The 19,172-nt window shown below is 43.3% G+C and overlaps 1 protein-coding gene across 2 annotated transcripts in view; it reads right to left on the bottom strand.

Moving 5' to 3' along the window:
- Nucleotides 1–19,172, bottom strand: part of ppargc1a (peroxisome proliferator-activated receptor gamma, coactivator 1 alpha) — a 293,004-nt gene that overhangs the window by 225,139 nt on the left and 48,693 nt on the right. The gene's annotated exons all lie outside the window — the stretch shown is intronic.

Genomic DNA, 19,172 nt, shown 5'->3' with positions numbered 1-19,172 from the left:
CCTGTCATTAACGCCATCTTTGAGGTGCTTCGCCACAAACCTTTTACGTTTGTTTTACGCATTATTAAATATAAAATCTGATAGGTATTTTAATATTACTGTTTTGTAACTCATAAACATTTGATTGAGAAATATTTAATAGTCTTCCTCGAGGGAAGGAGAAAGGAAAATAATCTGATGACTACAGTTTATTATAGATCCAACCATGCAAACATAAACATAAAAAAACATTTGCAGTCTTCCACCGAGCACTATGCCTTTCCAACCAGACGATCAGGGTTCGACCTGGTCCTCTTACCAGTTTTCAATTGTCTTGAAAGTACAATAATAATAATAAAACAATCTCATTATTTGATTCAATTCAGTTAGTTAAAGGTAAATAATAAATAATATGGTAAATGGTGAAAATCTTGGCTGGTTAGGAGAACCCTGTACAAAAGGATTAGTTGCAGGAGAAATGAACAGTGCTGTATGGTAGGAATCTTCCAAGGCGCCCATAATCTCCAGTTGAACTCTGAGTTTAAGTTACCTGAAAAACATCCCCACAGCTCGGTATTACAGTGAATTATTGTCACCAAGAGTAACAATTTTTGTCAATAACAGTATTATTATCACCCAGGGTGAAAAAAAAAAGGCTTACAATTTTTTTTATTGTCAATTTGGTAACTGACAAAATTGTCAATTGGTAATTGTTGTTTATCAGCTTAATCTTACACTCAAAATATCATATGAATCTAATCTTTAATTTAGTGAAGATTGTTTAAAAGACATTATTAAAAGACATTATTATTTCACAAAGTACTATCAAATCACGTCATTAGGGGTGGAGCAAAACAACCCGACGACGATGCGCTCAAGCCTGCTGTCCCTTAGCGAGAGAGTTTGTAAAGGTTAGATTCATTTGACTTTTTGAGCTGTGAGATCAAGCTGATAAACAACAATGACATTTTTCAGAGCATTCTTTTGTTCATATTAACATTGGATGCCAATAATTCTACAGGGCACCATTCGGGAATCTGGGACATCATTCCTCAAAGATATGTGCATAAAAAACACCTTGCTTGTCCCACTCATCCTTTCAAGGTTTTTGTTTCCTTCTAGCGTAGGCCAATTTCATGGTGCAGACCTGATAAACGTCAGAAAATGTCTATTTCTCAGACACGACTGCATTATTCCCAACTACTAGAAGTATACAACCAACATGAACAAATATATTCCAAAGCACAATCATCTATTGATGATCAAAGAGCTATGGTTCCATAGAAGAGTGGAACTGTCCATAAAAAAGGTCACAAAATATTGGTCCACTTTAACTATTAAAGAAATATTTGTTGCTGTTGTTCTGTCAGAAACCTTGGTTTGATCACTGTCCATGATTTCCAATGGGATAGAGGTGAAAAATGGTATGTGTTGGTGTTTGATCAATCACAATATTGTTGTAGGCACAGAAATCACGGGATCTCCGAACGAGGCAAAATGTAGTATGCATGGTTGAGAACAGCCCCCTGGTGCCGTAATGTTTTTAAGTCAACCGACCTAGAGGATCACTGAAATTAGAAAATAGCTTGAACATTTAGCTATTACTGGCTTAACGCTGGACTGCAATTATGAGCTGGGAGAACATAAAACATGCACAATTCTATTGACTTACTGGAGCCCAAGTTGTTACTTCATATTCAAATTGTTTACCAAGAGATTACTTGAGCCTATGCTGTTCATCTCTACAGCAAATACATTTTGTCTCCTAGTTTTATCCTTTCACTCACTGCCTGCTTAACTTCCTGTATTTAAAAAAAAGAACATTTAAACACACAGCTTTTATGAAGAAGACTTCAATGGAAACCCTTGGTCTGCCTCCTCACAATCCTGCTGCTTGCCTCCACATCTGAGGCATTTCTGACCCCGTACTCCTTTCAACATCTCTTCCACAGGACAGTTCTCATGGTCCGCCTTGCCTTGTAGCCCTCCCGTTGTGTGCAGGACTTTTGCTGAGAACTGTCAATAGCCTCAAGTCCACCCATCACAGACACCAGACACAATATCTGACCTTAAGAAAACAATCGTGGTTCCCGGAATGCCCATTTCCCAACTCAACCCTGAAAGGCCATCCGAGACTGAAAGAGGAGCGAGTCTCTATTGATGCAGCCGTTCAGATTATGGTCACTAAAAGACTAGGGCTGCTCTTACGGAGTAGATTTTTGGGGCCATGTCTTTGGTTTGCTCAAAGACGTTAGCACTTACTGAGCAGCCCTAGTGCCTTGACTTGTCAGCGGACAAACAAAACAATGCCTTTAAGATATTAGTGACAAAGCACCACGTCCCTAATGTTCTTATTGGGGACAGGGGGATTCCTGTTGTAGCAGCCTCAATCTTTCCATTTCATTCTCTCTTCCCTCCTACGCTGGTGTCCCCTCCGTAAGTCTGCCTATCAAGCTCTCCACACCTACATCCAACCCCGCCTCCATCTCCCAAAACACCCCTCCGTACCCATCTCCATCAAATCCATCCCTGACTCCACCTCTTCACAGCGCCATGCCTCCTTACCGTGTTCCCCTCTCCATCTCCTACATTGGAAATCACAGACACTAGTCATTACGATATGCCAGTGTGGTTTACATAGGGCCCTAACCCCTCCCCCTCGTCTTGGCATCATCCTACATTAGCCTCCCCTCCCTCCCTCCCTCCTTCCCTCCCTCCTTCCCTCCCTCCCCCTCTGGCCAGACGGTTTCAGAGACAGCGTTGGTCACCTCCTCTAATCGCTCTCCGTCTTCCCGTCCATGTGATGTCTGCCGTGCAGCGTTTCAGGGCGTCTGCCTCAGTCAGAGTTTGATCCTAAGTGTCCTTGGGTTGAAGGGGGCTCCTGAGGAGCTAATGACAAGGCAGTATGACTAATGGGGAAAAACCGTGACAAAATAAGACAAATGGTATGAGCCAACTTCATTACCTAAGTGACAGCTGGACGGTGCTCCGCGGTATAATACTGTATTTCTCATCTGTGACTCATTTGGAAACAAAACAAAGGAGCTGTGTGAGCTTAACTTTCATGACAATATGAAAATGGGCAGATATCAAATCTGCCACGGTACCACAGAGCAGGCAAGGGGAGTTAGAGCTTTTTCTTAACATCATTGTTATATCTTTAGAAAAACATGTGAATTTGTGAATGTAAGAGGAAGATGTTGTGAATACTTCCGTTTTAAACTTTCAAACATCAAACTAAGATGCAGCATTGTAACAACTGGGCAGCTTCAACAGAAACTTTAACTACCTGTCTTGTCCTACGCTTATATGGACTGAAAGTGACTTGGGAATCTTTAAGAAGAAAAGACAGTGGCTACGAAATTCATGACACTAAGGCATGTTGGTTTACTTTGAAACTATATAGTTATATATTACAATTTGTCTGGTCAACCTAAATGCCACACTAAAAACAACAACTATCAAACACTTGAAAATTATTTTAATAAAAACCCTTGCTTGGCCAAACATGATCTGAATAAACTCTAAATAAAGCCTAGTCTTCTCAATATCCAAGGAGTGAATTTTTCATGAAAGCAGGGTCATCAGGTCTACTGTAATCTCCACTACAGAGATGCATGTAGCCCTGCCTGGCTGATGCAGAAGCATTCATTATTAAACGATTGCTGGGGAGTTCTACGACACGCCTCTCTGTGTTCCATTGAATTACACATATTTAGCTCCAACATGGCAAAGACAGTCCTAAATAATTCACTCACTTTTCAGTGTCAGAGTACAAATCTCAACGTGATCATAGATGTTTTTAGTAAACTCGCCAGCGGGTTGATACTCAAATTGATGGCAGGATGTATGAAAAAAAAAAAAATCAAAATCCAACCGGTTTGTTTCTTACTTCTTTGGGCAACGGAGGTCAACTCTGGAATACATTTACAGATCAATCTCAACCTCCATCCAGTTCAACAGGAAGTTTGGATTCGTCACATCCAAACACCACTTTAGCTTGCTCTATGCACTGCATCAACAGTGCAGTCCACCATATGAAACCAATAGGTTCAGTATTTCAAAATGACTTTCGAACCACTATCGCTCGTAACAATAGCTTACACTCATTTCGTACTACATCCAGGATGAACATAAATAAAACCCACGTGTATCTACAAAACGGTTGGTGTGAATACCGAATGCTGATTGGCTGATAGCCGTGGTATATCTATTTCACCGTTCCAGTCCATTCTGTCTGGCTTCAAAGACCAGTGAGTCTGTCATGTCTGTGTAAACGTGGTAAGGCCACACTGAGTTACAGCCGAGGAGTCACTGTTTCCTCAGAGAGGAGAAAATCCATCAACATCTCCTGGGAACAGCCAGGCAGAGCAGCTGCCTCCCAGCAAGTGGAAAGGAAAAGTGTCGGAGCTTGCAAGATTGTGTGTTATTTTTCCTCCTTCGTCTTAACTTTGCCTGTACCTGCAATTCTTTTTTTATTTTATTATTATGGACAATGGTGCTCGGGCCATTATGCTGCTACAATGCCAGCTAAATTCTGTCGCAAATGGCTCTTTAAAACATTCCTAGAAGCCCAAAGGAACTACCTCACCAGAATAGAAATCAATTACACAGCCCGAAGTTATTACTGAGGAAACTTCTAGAATTGATTTTGACACATTCTACTATTAGGTTTGTCTTTGGAAGATGCAGGACAGAAGACAGAAGGAGCTATTGCTAAGCAGTGCCCTAAGTCCTTCAGAGGGAGTTCTTTGACAGTAAGAGATATTAGCCGACTTTCAAAGTGATTCCCCCGTCTCTCAGGCGGCGGCTAACGATGGTTTTCTCATGAAAGAGAGTAGCGGGAGGAGAGGCTGGCAGCCACAGAAAACGTGTGAAATTAATTATTCTGAGGTCATCCGGCGAGTCCTGCGGACCCGACAGCCAGGACAAATCCAGCAGGTGTTCCAAGCATTCCTGTCCGTTCGGAGGAAAATGATCCCTCCTCGCTCTCTTTTTCTTGTTCACAGCCGCACGGTGTGAGACATCTACCAAGATTTATGAATTAAAACTTGAACTTAGCATTGTGCTCTGGCCCCCGCACACTCCACCACCACCACACACACACACACACACACACACACACACGCACACATCTCCAACCGCCCCACACCTCCACCCTCCCCCCAACACACACCTCCACCCCCCCCCACACACACCTCCACCCCACACACACACACACACACACACACACACGCACACACACCTCCACCCCCCCACACACACACATCTCCAACTGCCCCACACCTCCACCCTCCCCCCTACACACACCTCCACCCCCCCACACACACACACACACACCTCCACCCCCCCCCCACACACACACACACACCTCCACCCCCCCCACACACACACTCCTCTACTGCCATCAGAACTCCAACTCCACCAACTTACACTCTCCTCCGCCGCCAACCTCCCCAGAGCTCCATCAGAGTTCCTGCTCATACAGCCATCATAGTGCCCTAGCTAGCCTACCCATGATGCAGTCTGGGGGGAAGCCTTTGGAGAAAAAACAAACTGTTGGTGTAAACATCTTTGCAGCCCTTTCACACAGATGATGAAGGCATCCACCTGGGACCGCGCGGTGAGGTAGTTTCTGAGTGGTCTCAAGATTTTCCTGACGATTCAATTATGATGTTCTACAAATGGGTCATTGGAAATAAAAGTCAGTGCATCAAAGCGTTTCTCTGTGAAAATATGACACATTCCTTTTAACGTTGCCCTGCTCCAACAGAGAAATGAGAGTGGAGGGCGGTCGGTCGCTGATGACACAGACACGTCAACATGGTTTCCCTACGGGGAACTCAAGAATGAAATTAGTTTTTATAAAATAAACAGTTCATTTTATTAAGTGGAAACCCAAGTTTGATCAATTATAGCAATTTTGGAGAATGAACCCTTGTGTTTAAAAAACACACAGAATACTGAGGCGTATTGTAGGGGTTTTGTAAGAGAATATATAGTTTGGCTGATAACATCCAGGTTACACAGCTGTAAAACATGGGTTGGCCTACATCTTAAAAGAATAGTGTTACTATGGCAATGCTGGGAGGCCTGTTACTCTGCTCTGCACTGATTTGAACATTTAAGCCTTTGTTTTGCTTCAAATAATTCTCCATTATTATTCTCCTGACCCGTCCCCCATTTGATAATTGCCACATATAGGTTATATTCCTGCTTCGGCATATTTTAGTCCATGCCACTTCATTCACAAGGATGGGCAGACCTACATTTCTTCACTACAACTGCTGTGGATCACTTTAGATTGTGCCATCGACATTGCAGTCGATTTCTCGGTCCTAATATACAGAATGTTGACAAAGGCTTGTGGCTCCTCTTAACTCTGTCCTCCAAAGGATGCATTCCTGGACTTTTGACCACTGGTTGTAAAATTGGCATTGGGTAGGCAAAACAGGTCCCAGAAAATTGCGTCCAAATTCATTGTACTGCTGAATTGTGCCCCATGTCATCAATGCCCCTTGTTTGGAAATGCAACAGTGTGTCTGTAACGATTTAATTGAGGCTCGAATAAAAAAGATCCTTGGTTTCAATTGACTGCCTCACGTTTTTTATTCTGGATGGCAGTGACTAGCTATAGTACTACAGAATGTATTTTTTCAGTACATTTGGAAAATAATGCTGGTGTCAAGGTTTTTATTGGGAAACAAGGTCTGCATCTTAATGTATGTGTCAGTTTGGTTCTAGTTAAGAAAATAAACTCAAAAATAAAAAAACTAAATCGCTTCATATTGCATAAGAAGCATTTAAAGTATTAAGATAGCTACGTGTATAGCTTAAGGAAAAATCTGTATCCCAAACGCAATGTGAACTGAATGTGCTTTATGTAATAAGTCTTTGCAACATAGTACAAACATTTGATCATTATATTATAATAAGACTTACTTTACTTTTTCAACTACTGATGGTAATTGACAAGTTAATGCACAGAGCTAGGCCATTTTTGCCTCAGCAAGATTCAGCAGATAGTGTTATAAAAATATGATAATCACAGACAATCATGCATCCAAATTCAAAGCTGGAGGATGAGAGGTTTCAAAACAAATGGTTTGTGAGCAGTTTTACGTTGCAAAGGCTATGGCCAAACTTCCATTTTTAAAAAGCAGTAATTTTGCCTTATATTCATCTGAATTGCTCAATTAAATCGATTGAATATTAAATTAACAAAATAACAATTAGCGACAGCCCTACAAAAGTCCCATACTGGATCCTTAAAGATGTACAAATTGGCACCTACATGGCTCGATAGTGCCATTTCTACAACTAGTGGCCAGAAATCACATCTTAATCTCCTCAGGCTCTCCTCTTAATCTCCTACATCTCTCCTGTTAATCTCCTCCTTTTCTCCTCTTAATCTCCTCCTCCTCTCCACTTAATCTCCTTCATCTCATAATCTTCTTGGTCTCTCCTCTTAATCTCCTTCATCTCTTAATCTCCTGAGTCTCTCCTCTTAATCTCCTCTTTCTCGTAATCTCCTTCGTCTCCACTCTTTGCTCTACCACTTTGAAATCTAAAGAAATGAAGACTCCTTCTCTTTTGCCTCCATCGTTTTTACTGAAAAGTCAGGACTGCAACACCTTCCCCACATAATGAATGTCTCTTTTGGATCGAGAAATTTGCAGGGGGGGGGGGGACGACTAAACACCAGTAAATGCAAATAAGATGGGAACTACACTAAAAACGTAATCCTACGTAATCCTGCAAACGTAATCCCCCTATTGCCCGACCACATGCCATGACCTGGTATGCCCCAAGCTAGCCAAATAGAACGGGCTCAACAAAGCCCCCCTTTGCCCATGTCCATGAGCCCAATGTCCCAGAGACAAAATGCAGTGATAGCCCTGCCTTTGTCAAGTGTTGTCAAGACAATTCCCTGTTCACGAGGCATACAGCATTGATAGCCAGGAAATGTATTATATCCAGCATATATAACATCTACTTCTGTGGGCTTTCAAACAGGATACCGGTGTGTTGTTAAGTACACTTTGTGTGTAGTTATTGTGGCTAACTTGCAACTAAATGTGACATTAAATGACGCTATTAATCATACAGCACAGTGTAGTAAAAACCTCAATACAAAGCAACACATTAAAATCATTAAATGAAGATCTCAGGATGTAATATAAGCCAGCTTAAGCAAAAGAAATGCAAACTCGCTACTTAAGATCCCTTCTAATGAAAAGGAGTTAGCCTGAAGACAATCAGACCTAATGGCATATTTGATGGCAGCATTCAAATACTTACATGCAATAAATAAAATAAACAAAAACAATAAATGTTGCTTCATAGGCAAGACCACCAAAGTCTTGTAATTTCTAGAAGGATTATTAACATGGAACTGCTACACTTCAGCATTATAATTTGTTTAGCGATGACTTCACATGCAAATAATGCATTGTTTTTTTACTGCAGAAATGATAGTTTAATTGCAGTAACAGTGCTGTAAAACTGCAGTTCACATACAGTATACTGCAGTCATTCTGTAGTAACCTGTTTTACACACGAGTTGAAGCATATTCAACCTTATCCTGGATGGAGTGTCATGAAAATCACCCTCATATGACCTGACTACACCTGTTCATAACCTGTAAAACATTGATGTAAAGGACTTGAAACACATGTCAGTGTGGTGACACCAGGGAGCTGCGCATGTCAGTGTGGTGACACCAGGGAGCTGCGCATGTCAGTGTGGTGACACCAGGGAGCTGCGCATGTCAGTGTGGTGACACCAGGGAGCTGTGCATGTCAGTGTGGCGACACCATGGAGCTGCGCATGTCAGTGTGGCGACACCAGGGAGTTGTGCATGTCAGTATGGTGACACCAGGGAGCTGCGCATGTCAGTGTGGCATCGCACAGCCAAACACTCTAGATCTGGTGAGATAACTGTGCTCCACACACACACCCCATTTTCATTTGCAAAATATCTTTACAAGCAAATCAACATGATACGCACAAACGCATTTGTCTCTGTATCATGAACAGACATTTGTATTGGGGGTGGGGGGGGTGGGGGGTAAATGTTTATACTCAAGCTGGGCAATGTCCATCTGTAGGGATATTAGTGGCCTAGTTCTGGGATTTGAAAGATCTAACAGAGGACATAAGGAGTGACAACATGAGACGAAACCAGCCAGTTATAAACTGTGTAGTAAGACAGCTGACTGAAAACCAGGCATTCAAGTCACAGCTGGTAACCTATAGCCTCCACAGTAACATAACATGATGTTAGGAAAACTTTAAAGCAACCAACTAATTATTCTGTGGAATGCATCACTAATTGACAGAAATGTGTCAGCTAACTAAAGAGGGGCTTCTAGAAACCTTCTAGAAGCAAAAAACAGAAAACTCTGTATCAACAGCAACAAACACTCAGATTTCAGAAGCCTCTGTATCAACCGGAAAGGTACTTGAATGCCAGAGTGCTCTGGATCAAAAGCAACAAGCACCTAGATTCCAGAAACCTGTAAATCAACAGCGACAAATATATCGGGTTCCAGAAACATCTTTATCAATGGCAACAAACACTTGGACTCCTTAAACACCAGAAACTCCAGAACCGCATCAGCATCATTATTTCCTCCTGCACCTGGACATCACAGGAAACTGACAGGCTGAGATCATAGGAGACATGAGTGGAAAACACTAACCTCATCACCACTCAGTGCACAGACACAAACACCCTGTAATACAGCAAATCACATATTACATTAACACAGCCCCCTCTTTGTCTAAAGTGTGAAAATAGCTATCACACATTTGCTGCTACACACAGACACGCTTACACACACACGCTTACACACACATACACACACACACACACACACACACACAGAGAAACATTTCATACTGAGGGAATACAAATTAACCTGAGGTGCCATCAGCAATTAAGACTAATTTCAATAACATTCAACATTTCATATTGGCACACACTCCCATTAGCGTAATCAAGCGACAACAAATGTTTTCCCGCATGATAATGGCTCCAGCATCCTCGGTGTGTGGATAAATTAAGGGAAAACACACAAGTCCTGATTGAATTTGAAGGGATCTCACAGGATGATACCACGGCAACCCTCAGGACGCCAAATTCCAAGCCCCTGATCGGATACAGAGCGGAGGTATCCATATATTTGCATATTCAGCTAACCCTGTCAGACCTTTCCAAAGCCTCTAGATGAATCGCTATTAGCTCAAATCCGTGTGTTAATGACATTATTTCCCCCTAATCACATGGAGATGATACATTAATATTCAAAAGTTCCCCTCGCACCGTCACCACAACACCGACGTAATTGAAGCGGATGGGCTCCATGCATTAAGATAATGCTGCATCATTGAAGTGGGCTCCGTAGATCAGCCGTCTCGAGGGGGCTTCAATTCCCTACCGGCCAAGCCTGCGTTTCGAAACTGGGAATCCGTGGCACATTCGTGCCGTTCCAGCTCTCACAGTAGCAGCTAAACATTCCTCTGAGTACTTGTGCACACACAAACACACACACACACACACACACACACACACATAGCATGTAAACATAGCAACACAGATGTACAGAAATGCTTGCAGAATGCACTGCACACACACACACACACACACACAGAGTTTAATAGAAGAAGCTTCCTCTCGGCATACGCTTTGTTGAATAATCACCAACGGCTCAAGTGATCTCATTAGCCGATTGGGACATTTTCATAAACACCAGTGATTCTCACAGCACCCTGTTACATTTCAGGAATTACAGTGCCTGTTGGAATTGATGAGGTGGCAGTTTGGTGGAGGCCGACGGAAAAATAATAACCAGCTATAAAAGCAATATGTAAACGTAAATTAAACGCGAGTTATGAAGACAAAATGGGCCATTTAAGAGGCGCTGACTGCATGTCGACCGTGTGACGCGAACGGCCCAATCAGGAGGGATTGATGTCAATTACCTTGCCGTCCATTAGCGCAGAGTGTTCAGTATGGGGTGCGGAGTACATTTCGTTATGTCAAGCAGTTCAATTCCACATTAAGGAATGACCCTGGGAAGGTATATGGATTCGGTTCTGCTTTTAGCTGCTGCCTGGGCTAAATGGGCCTAATGCATGATACAATAACCGGCGTGGTTTATGAAGCCAGCACGGACCTCTTACGGTAGCAACGGAGTGTCGTATGACACAGAGTCCACATTGGCTCTTGTTTTCTGCGTTAGAGTGCACTACGGCATTACGGCCAGGGTGATTGCATTAGCGACATGTTATCCAGGTATATGATACAGGGGACGAGGTAAATGGGGCTAAACAAGGTCTGCTGTGCGCCTGTGTTTTCTGCGCGTATAGGGTAACGCCAGGTAACTGCCACAGAAAGGTCAGCCGGCTGTTTATTGCTGGGGATCTCCACCCCCCCCCCCCCCCTGAACGCTGTCGTCCGCTGAGATGCGTTCACGAGCGAAGGTTTACGTTTGGAGTATCATCCGTTTGAATCTGCTGACAATAAATCTGTTGTTTATTCGAGGCTCTCGGGACAACAGCGTTCCCCCGGATATTCTGTTTCTCTCTCAGGTAAAATGCTGAGATAAAACCCATCTCTGACCTGATGTACTGACCCCATGCATTGCGTCTACAGCACCAACCAGCCTTCAGTTACATATCGTGCAATCTATGTTTCCGCACGGAGCGCTAGAAAAACAATGTGACACCAGAGGAGTGGTGCAAAAAACTCCCTCAAGAGTCCACCGGTTCCCAAGAGGACGCTTCATCGACTGTGTCTGTAACAAATCACAATCAAAGCCTATACTTAAGGGCAATAAGAGCCACGAGACAAGGCTGTGAAGTGATGTTATCGAGTTCTGAAGCGTGACCAGCGTTTCTTGCACGTGACCCTTTCTTTAGGAGAGGCAGGGTGACTACGGTGTGACACGCTGGTTTGAAGGGCAAACTAAACTGATGGATCTCTGGAACGTGTTGTGCAGGTCGGTATGAATATCAGTTGTGAATGCCTGGCGAGAAGCAATGAGGCTTCCTTCCCATCAAGGGGCACATGAAGAGAAGGAAAGAGGAGGATGAGAATGACAAGGTGAGGGGACAGATGATAAAACTGGAGGGGACGTGAGAGATATGAAGGGACATTTATTTTCCCAGAGCTAGTAAGGCAGCTGAAAAAAAAGTGATGAAAGTATGAAAGGAGAGCAGGAAGAAGTGGATTAGAGGATAGTCAAAGAGGAGGCACTTGAAGACAAGAAGACAACAATACAGAAATAAGAAAAAGACAACAGCAAAGAAACAAGTGAAGAAAAGAAGACAACAGCAAAGAGACAATACAACATGAACAAACAACCTTACAGAAGCTAGAGAAGAATAGAAGAAAATGCTCCAGAAACAGAAATTAAAGAATAAGAGAAGACATCAGTGTAGAAACAACAGAGAGGAGAGAAAGAGGGCACGATAAGTGAAGACAAGTACATTCGGTCTCCCAATCTGTCAACAGACAACCGTCCCTCTTACCACACAGTGGAGGACCTCTGTCACATAAATCCCAATGGAAGCCGTTCTTTACGGCAGGGGTGGATGAATGAAACGCCACCCTTCTCCGTTTGTTATCCCATTCTCCTCACAGGGCCCGATCTTTTTAGATGAAGTCCAAACGGCCCCCACAGTTATCTGTTCCTCGTATGGTTATAAACCAAAATAGACAGAGGCCGATGGCTCTGTGCCGAGCGCAAATTTGTCAAATGACCGAGTATTCGTAAGGGGGAAACGGCTGCGATGTATTTCTGCCAGAGGAAGGCTCACCAAACATGTTAGAGGATGGAATCTTGTGAGGAAGCTCCAGCTCTCAGACTGGGAGATGTTTACTGTGTTAAACGACAGTACATAGATCCATTAAACAGTTTTTGTGTTGTGTTAAATCTGCAAAGGATTCGCCCTTTTTTATTGAATATTTATTTTAGCTTAAACAAAATCCCTAATATTAAAAAAATCTGTTTTCCAGTTACAGGAATGCAATTTTCACCATTCAAAATGTTAAATGTAGCACATGTCTAGGGGTGTGTTTGTGTGTGTATATGTTGGTGTATGTGCATGCACACATGTGCGTTCCTGTCAGAATCTAAAAAAGTAAAGCTTCAAATGGCTCCCTACAGGGGTCCACATTCGACTAGATGTAGGCCTGGCAAACGCAGAATTCCCATTTAGACAAACAGGCCATTTTACTGCACAACATGGAGACAGCGTGTCCTTATGAATATAACATTCGCCTATATGGTCAGCCAGGTGAACTGTGGCAGAAATACAAACACGATCCCAACATCCACAGGCAGACAAACACACACAGCATACAAACCCAGGCCCACACTGAGACACGCCCACACTCCCACGCTGTGCTGTTTATCCACACCTACGCCCTTCTGCACGAGAGGCTTCGCAAGCTCGTCACGTAAACAAAGTGAGACTAGAGAGACTTAGACCCTTTGACAAGTGAAGCAAAACAGTTGAGGAATTAAACTTCACACCGAACTCACGGTTTACCGTGAAATTGCGAAAAACTTTCAAAGAAGTTTACACCCAAAACAACGCACAAGGAGTTTGATTTTCAGGGACGTGTTCAGCTGTGGTTCTGCTGTGTATGTAAACGACTATTACTTTATTCCTCCAACCAACTATAAGAAAGCCAGAGAGAAATCTGAATATGAAACAGAATACATTACAGATATTTGCTGATATGATTACTCTGGCTCTTTATTATGCATTTTTGTGTAGGAATGCAATTTACATTCGCCAACCCCGTGACGATTCCTCAGTACTTTGTTCTCTTCCGAGCCGTGAGGATTGTCACGAGAGAAAGACAGCCTGAACTACGGCAATGGGGCAGACTACTGAAGCTCCTACTTTACATTGTTTACCATCAACCCCATCAAACATGTACTAATCCCACGAGAGTAGACATGAGTACGCTAACCCGCTGGGATGGTACACAGCGTCTTTGCTGAATAAATCTTTCTGATGGTAACCTTGGGGACGTGGTGGCTACGGGGTGAAGTCTAGGAACCTGCAGCATATAAATGACGCGTGTCTTCGGATAACAGACACACACAGTACAGACACAGCATTGTAGTGACTTACACAGTACAGACCCATTACGGTACTGATATATTAGTAGCTTATACTGTACAGACACATTACTGATTTACACAGTACAGACCCATTACAGTACTGACATATTAGTAGCTTATACTGTACAGACACATTACTGATTTACACAGTACAGACCCATTACGGTACTGACATATTAGTAACTTATACTGTACAGACACATTACTGATTTACACAGTACAGACCCATTACGGTACTGACATATTAGTAACTTATACTGTACAGACACATTACTGATTTACACAGTACAGACCCATTACGGTACTGACATATTAGTAACTTATACTGTACAGACACATTACTGATTTACACAGTACAGACACATTACGGTACTGACATATTAGTAACTTATACTGTACAGACATATTACAGATTTACACAGTACAGACCCATTACGGTACTGACATATTAGTAACTTATACTGTACAGACACATTACTGATTTACACAGTACAGACCCATTACGGTACTGACATATTAGTAACTTATACTGTACAGACACATTACTGATTTACACAGTACAGACACATTACGGTACTGACATATTAGTAACTTATACTGTACAGACATATTACAGATTTACACAGTACATACACATTTCTGTACTGTTACATCATTGATTTATACAGTACACAGGCACAGGTAAGGCAGTACTGTACTGACACATTACTATACTGACAATACTGTACAGACACAATACAGAGTTATACAGTACACTACAGTCACAAACGATACAAGACACACGGCTGTACTAAAATATCACTTACCAGATCAGACACGTTATTGTACAGACAATATTACTGACAGAAACAGGGGTCACGGTGGCCCAGACAACAACAACAGACCTGTTTGAAGGCACACGGGAGCAGCAAAATACATAAAACAACACTAACCAGGTACAGCCATGCTACCTGTGTAGCGGAAAGCTCTGCAAGACACACTCTATTGAGAGGCAGGGTATCAGGCATGCAACGCGCCTCGCGTTCGCCCTCTTATCTGCTCCAAACAACACATCTGTTCAAAACAAGGGCATCAGGAGAAAATGCACCATTTGAAGAAATGCAATCAGAAATGTTTAGGTTTCGCTGACAGCACGTCGCCCTTCATCTTTCCGCCCTGCAAACAGAATCTTTCTTACATGTTGTGGGAGACGAATACATTGTGATTCTCTGGGGCCCGACGAGACCTCCATGCTTTGTGGAGATCACAATTATTGGCACCCATGTGTGAAAATATTATATTTTGAGAGCAACGACAAGTGTTGTCCCGTAATAAGTTGGCGCAGACAAGAAAAAGTAACTGGCTTTTAAAGCAAAGGGGCAAACTTGTCGCTGCGGCAATAGAGACAGGAGCCAGTTCAAAGACAAAACTGCAATGCATCTCCTTTGCTGTGTAGTGATCGACAGGGTGATCGTTGCTAATTGTTTATACTGTAACATCATGGGGGTTCAACTTCAACTGGAGTGAAGCATTTCTGTATTATATAAAACCATATAATAACCTGCAAAACATACACCACCCCTTTATTATATAAAACAATATAATAACCTGCAAAACCACCCCTGATCATTTACGACAGTCATGTTAATGTTAAATCTGACATAAAGATTATATTCTTTAATGTGTAACACCACAGTGGCATTGCTTATTGTACATTTCTTATTGTACATTTCTTATTGCACATTTCTTATTGTACATTTCTTATTGCACATTTCTTATTGTACATCCTGAATTGAACAGGTAAACAGCTCCTTGTTGCTTTGATTCTGAGGATGAAGGCTAAGTTATAAGACAGGGTTCTCCAGGGGGTCAATCCAGTTGACCTTGTCTGTGATGTGTTTGTGTTGGGTCACTCCATGCGCAACCAGTTGATGACACTTATTCGGTTAACATTTGAGGTTGTTTACCTGTGGCGTCTAAGAAAACTGGGGGTAGAAAAATGTTTGGAACAAATGTGGGAAACTGAACCGTTGTTTGAAAAGCTACTGACATTGCAATTAACCTATCACTTAAAAATTTTAAATAAACTGCGCATTGTTTGCCATTAGCATGCTAACTCGTTATGACAGAAACTGTGTAATTGAGTTGACTCGTGACTATGCCATGAATATGTATGACAACATCTGGGCCGAAGCAATACTCCCCCTATCTTAGAGCACACATTCCTCTATCTCCAAATACACAATTGAAGAACCAGATGCGCTGTTAAAGGATATTTTTATTTAATTATTGGCTCAGAACATCTCATTTTGTTTCTTTTCTCTGTTAATATAAATAAAAAGGTTGTGAGGCAATCTAAGGTGCTCTTTCCTAGCAACGAGCTGAATTCCACAGTCTAGGTTCAAGCCTTGACAGTGCCGCTAGCTCATGAGCGGCTGGGAGGCCAATAGCGATGTAAATTAGCCAGCATTACCCAGACAGGGAAGGCCTCATCTGCCAGAATGTCCCGAGCTCATCGTTGCCTTTGCTTTATCCTCATGGGGCTCGGGAGCCTGCAAAGCTCTCTGAGGTAATTAGGTGAGCGAGCAAGCCCTCACATCCTTTCGAGAAAAAAATAAATAAATGGATGTAACACACACATATACATGTTATGAAATGAGGTATATTAACGGAAAATGTACAGCAGCACTTCCTGTTGTACACTAAGGACCTAGACAAAATTATTTATATATATTTTTTTAATTTAAAGTAGCTGTCACACCCAAAAAGGTCAAAGGTACACCTGCATTAGCTACACAAGACAGGCAGCAGTGTTTTTGTTTCAAAAACACGACTGCCAGAAAACGCTCAGCAACCTCATTAACAATGGAAAGACTCAAAAATGAATGCCAAGGCTTCGCGTGGCCAATTGGCAGCCCACATTTCCATACTTGAAGACCCAAACTGCACGAGCTCCCGCTACTCGCAGTCATTATTTCTGACCTTCTGGAGAGGCTACGTCTACAGAGCAGACAGCGGGTCTACGCTGTGGGGACGGGATATCCAGAATCACCGCAAGGCCACGGTGATGTTAGGGTGATGTGGCCGTCTGGTGACATCATCATCATCATCATAACTAATCACAAAGTCCTCACATCACATTGAGGGAGCGGAGAGACAAAGATTACTTTTCTGCTGCTCTGAATGAATTTTACATGGAGAGGGCAAATTTCACGCTAGGTTAATGGTAGCCAATTGTATGCCACTTTCAATTACGGTCATTTGCTCTTCATCGAGGCCAACTATCTAGATGTTTTGACAGGTTTTAAAGTTAACCATGCAGTAACTTTAATATCTTAATTCAAACTGTGTTGTGACTGGGGGGTTACAGAGCGCCAAAAACCCTCCCCATGCTTACAGTCGATGATTGATATCAAATTAGCTATTTGCTTACTTGGGAGATTCTCAGAGATTGAATGTTTAGTAGCCAATCAATATTTGGTAGACTGGTGCAATATTTTGAAATGCAATTAGCCACATGGTATAGATGTATGTAGTATTTAGGCATGAATCGACTGGATTCGGGTTGTCCAGTGCAATTATCTGCCTGGGGAGAAGCCAACAGAATGGCAATTTAGCTTCGGTCGTCATGCTGCTCGGCTGCGGTTACCTTTATATTCCCCATAGATTTTCAGATGACATTATAACTAGTAATTTTCACAGGCAATCTTCATGAGAAGTAGCGAGCAGTTCATTTGAAAATCATAATTTCAAATCTTCCCCCCCTCACTCTCTCTCTCTCCCTCCCTCTCTCTCAATCTCACACACAGACACACACACACACACACACACACACAGTACACCGACAGGAACACACAAACAGACGGGAATTTCCCCAATATATTAAAATCCCACTACTGGCTCGAGATCAAATCAACCTTTTTTCCTCCTCCTAAACAAACTGACACGCAAATTGGCAATTCACGACGGCCGTGTGAACAAGTGAAACGGACGCAACAAACGGACGCAACGAACGGATGCAGCGCATGAACCCGCGACGATCGCCTGAAAGGAACATCAGAGGTGACCTCATTCCGGCGACGTGTTACATTCCCTTTGAAAGACCCGAGGAAAGGACCACAGGTGTCCACTCTGAGGTCCCTGAGACAAGTCCCCGAGACAACCCGTACCGGGGCCTCAAAACACCACCAAAGAAAGGCGACAGGAGGCGGGGGAACGGCAGGCGAAAGGGCAGAACGAATGTCTCCAATGGTTAACGTGCCCGTGGAGGATGAGTCTTGCAGGCCGGACGGAGGACATTTTGGCTAAGGCGCGTCAGAATTATTTATAGAGTCTCCCTCTTGGAGCATTTGGCTCATCTCGTGTTGAATAGGCGAGCCGCTCATAACATGAGAGGTATGACGGGGTTGGGTGGTAGCCTTTCTCTCTCACCCTGCTCCGTCTAATCAAAGCCCCTCGCCGTGGAGGCAGGAACACCAGTTGAGATGTGGCCCTCGATAGCCCACCGTCCCTCCAGCAATTACAGTTCTGACAGATCCACAAAGCCACGCTCTCTCGATAATTACCACACTTGTATATTTAGCGTGCGTGCGTGCACGCCCGTCTGGTTTTGAGTCCCAGTAATGATCGGGCTTGTGAAGCTGATCCTCTGATGTGGGGGAGGGGGGGGAAAGGGGGGGGGGGGGTGCACGACATAGGGCTTTCCCTCAGTCGCCACGACAGCAGTGAACGCCTGTTTCTCTAAGAAGGAAGTGCGCACGCGTGGCAACCCGTCCTCGGTGGCGTCTCCCGGCGTCTTTTCTCTCCTCTGTCCGCGGGTGACATTGGCAAACGTCCCCGTGTTGATGAAGTCAACGACAATGACGAGTGAGTCATGGATCCCGGTCTGATTCTCTGTTGTCCCCGGAGCCGTGCTGCTCAAACTGCGGCGCGTGGGCTTGATGAGCAGCGGAGGCCGGCCTGCGCTGATGAGGGTCGATGCTTCCCTCCCGCTCAAACACCATCTTTAAAAGCCCCGCTCGGTGATTGGGCGCCGTGATGAGATGGGGGAGATAAACGGCCGAGGATGA

This window comes from Esox lucius, chromosome 24 (assembly GCF_011004845.1).
Source record: "Esox lucius isolate fEsoLuc1 chromosome 24, fEsoLuc1.pri, whole genome shotgun sequence".
In the NCBI taxonomy this organism is placed as follows: Eukaryota; Metazoa; Chordata; class Actinopteri; order Esociformes; family Esocidae; genus Esox; species Esox lucius.
Note: the sequence above shows the minus strand (reverse complement) of the source record. Positions and strands in the feature narration are given on the sequence as shown.